Here is a 3,899-nt window from a genome sequence, read left to right on the forward strand (position 1 = left end):
ATATATATATATATATATATATATATATAATCATACTGGTTTCATTATTGATTATTATTAATTTTATTAATTTGTTGACTCTCTAATAAACTTCTCATTGTGGAGCCTCTACACAAGGATCCTAATGGATCACTTCACTGAAAGAATCACAGGTCACAAACTGTCCCATTCTTGTAATCATCCACATAAACTCACTTATTCAGATGTCCCTCCATTCCTCCTCTCTCCATATGCAAACCCCTCAATGTCGTTATGGGCCATTATCTCACAACCCACACTGCCATGCTTACAAAAACTCATTCAGATTTAACAAACAGCTCATGTGTAGTTTCATATGTAGCCATGCCCACTACACTTTGTGCCTTCTTATAAGTACTGGAAGGAAAGGAAAGGAAAGCAGGTTTTCCTTTTTTTTAAACGTCCTTTCCTTTATTAGTCCTGCAGGAAGTAAAATATTTGCAAAATTACCCAGGCAGGTCAATTTTGAAAAGCCTTGGTTACACAATGGTATATTATTATTGTATAATCTATAAAAAAAAAAAAATCATATCAAATAGTGTGGGTTGTGTAACATCATCAGATGGCCTTGTCCTGTCTGCATATATAACATGTGCAAGAAATATTCTGGGGTCAGTGTAAGTTAAGGTCATTTGGCATCATTTGAAGGATAATGTTGATTATCAAAAAGAGCAGAAGTTCACCTATGCAGAAAAAAAGGCGTAAGTGCCTTTGTGTGTAGTTTCCTGAAAGGTGATATGCGTGCTGAAGTGGTGTATTTCTCATCTGCTTAATGAAATTTGTGATGGTCTCAGCAGATGGGGTGGAGTTTGGCAGTTAATTCCACCAGATGGAAGCGGATAGAGTGAAGATTCTGGAGAACAACTTTATGTCTCTTTGTGAAGGAACAGCAAGGGGTTGCTCGCTAAGTGGACCATAACTGGTGAGAGGGCGCTTACACTTGTAGGAGTTTATTGACGCAGGGCGTGCGCTTCCAGTGGCAGTCCTGAAAACAGCTTAAAGATCAGATCACAAAATGAGAATCAACAAATTGTAAGTGAAAACATATGTCAATAACCTCAGCACTTGAGAGAACTTGCAGCAGAAGCACACAAGTATGCTTGTTAAGACTGTGAGGACAAGTGCTTACAAAGGTTGACTGAAATCCTAGTTTCTAGGATTTGCATATGGGCTATTCAGTCATTTTAAGGAATGTTCAATTCACAATATGTTCCATTATTAGAAACAATTGGGAAATTTGGGGTTAAAGTCCACAGACTGTAACTATACATAAATGACACTGCAGTTTCCAGCTTAAATTAACACTAGAGGCAGTAAAACAACAACCTTTTGTTCCTCTTCACACAGATTATGGTTATGGGGCAAATTATCCATTAATAAAACTTATTTTCATAGGGTTCCTTTCAGAATACTATGTTATTACCTTAAAATAATTTAATCATAGTGTTTGATTCATACACTAATACATTTTTTTTTGCATCACATAACCAGCTCCATATGTATAACTGTTCTGATGTAGTAAACTTGCTTGGTAGCTCACCGGGCCCAGTGTTGTATACTTGCAATAATTCGTACTCGGGTATGAAGCCTGTGAAACATAATTCAAGACAACACTCCACAAAAGAGCTTAAAGGGATAGCATTGTTTACGTTCAGTAGACAGCGCGCGCATGCTGAACGTAAACAATGCTCATTATGTTGATTACGTTCTGGGATACTCTCCAAAATGGCGGAAGACGGTAACTCAGGGAGAAGCACTGCTGAATAAATGATGTTATTATTGTTTACTCTGTGCATAAAAAGTATACTAGTAGCTTCGGTCAATTGAAAATTGAAAGTTGAACCCCTGATGTCACATGGACTATTTTACCAATGTCCTTCCTACGTTTCTGTGCATTGATTGTGATCAGATCATTAAGACCGCACTGGGTCCCAGGGCTATGACTTACTGCAGGGCCCCCCATCACAACAATGATATATATACAACTTTAAATAGGATTTTTATGCCATATCAAAATTATTGATGCACTGAAATTTCATAATTTTTGTTACCAATTTCAATATCACAAAAAATAATACTAGCCTAAGTAAAAATAAGCTTACTGAAGGCAAGTAAACAGTCACAAATTAGGCTAAAACATAACAAAAATCATAAAAAATCGGCCTACTTGAAAAACTTAAAGCACTGAATAATAAATATTATATTGTATAAAGAAACTGTGCAAATAGACTGAATAGCCATCACTGTATAAATGCAATATACATTTATTCTTATTTATTTTAGAAAAGTGATTCAGTCAAGGACAGTAAGTGGTTTTCTTTCTGATGTTTGATTTACATTATTGACACAAATGGCAACAACAGCTATATTAGGCTGCTTTAGAGGAATAGTTCACCCAAAAATACCCTGTTGATGTTCTAAACCTGTATGAGATTCCTTCTGCTGTTGAACACAAAATAATATATTTGTGACAATATTGATAACCAAACAGTTGCTGGGTGCTCACGACTTCCATATATGAAAAAAAAAATACACTATTGGAGTCAGTGGGGACCAGAAACTGGTTACAATCATTCTTCAAAATATCTTCTTTTATGTTGAGGAGAAAAAAAATCATAGAGGTTTAGTATATGATGACAGTATCTTCATTTTTGGTTGAACTATTCTTTTAAGATCTCATCATATAATCCAGGATCTCATATATCCTAACACTACACATTCTTTATCTTAACGTTAATTTAAGACACAAATAACTGTGTTTACGAGGATACTCACAAAGACGGGCATTTTGACTATGTGTATTTAAATGTTTAAGCACAAGGAGCGAAAGTTTAGTCAGTCGCTATACGAGCAGGCGTGTGCCGCGTGTATCAGGCAGAAACCGTTTTAACGCACGCATTTACCAGAATGAATTCTGCCCCGCAGCTTAATGTCCATGAACAGTATAAACATTTGTTTTAAAACCTGCTTAAAACACGTTTAAATTATAAGCTTAGACTACACCAGGACGCGCTTCAATCAACGATTGATATATTTCTACCAGATTATTTCCCAACCCTTACCTGTTAGGGCCAGACTCCTGGGCCCGGGGTAGAGCTCAAGGCTTGGAATCAGGAATAGATTCCTTTAAGGGAATACGACCAAGAGCCTAGAATCATACTAGTCTTGGCCTGTCACACAGGGGCTACCGCACGTTCCTCTTTGTATGTGCTGAAGGAACTGTCTCAACAGACCCCTAGTAGCAACACCCTGTTAAAGTAGGTATCCAGAGGATACATAGGAGGAGTTTTTCATTTTTTGAGCCCCTCTCTCTCAGAATTGCTGACATTTTTATTTATCGAATATTGTTCTTTGTGCGACCATTTCCAGATTACTCCAGAATGAAGTTAAGAGAGGTGAATGCAGACATACTGGGCAGCGGTCACCTGATAGATACGTGCACATATCGTTCAAAAGTCAAATATAGAATAAATGCATTTGATTGGTAAACCAAATTCAGACTTTACGTTTCAATCTCAAATGGTACCTGATAGATACGTGCACATATCGTTCAAAAGTCAAATATAGAATAAATGCATTTGATTGGTAAACCAAATTCAGACTTTACGTTTCAATCTCCAATGGTAATGCATGGAATTTACGGAAAAGCTCAACTAAATAACAGAGCTAATAAGTGGGGGGAGTGGAGGCTTTGGCGATCGGCGCTCCAGTCAATCTACTCCACAGCCAATCGTGGCCCCCTCCTTGATCGGGCCCCGGGGCTTCAGCCCCGCCTAGCGCAATGGTTAATATGGCCCTGATCGTGGTAATATCATTGCTGTCTATGCAGGGTCAGAGAGCTCTCAGATTCCATCAAAAATATCTTAATTTGTGTTCCGAAG

This window comes from Sinocyclocheilus anshuiensis, unplaced genomic scaffold (genome assembly GCF_001515605.1).
Source record: "Sinocyclocheilus anshuiensis isolate Anshui unplaced genomic scaffold, SAMN03320099.WGS_v1.1 scaffold1036, whole genome shotgun sequence".
Classification (NCBI taxonomy): Eukaryota; Metazoa; Chordata; class Actinopteri; order Cypriniformes; family Cyprinidae; genus Sinocyclocheilus; species Sinocyclocheilus anshuiensis.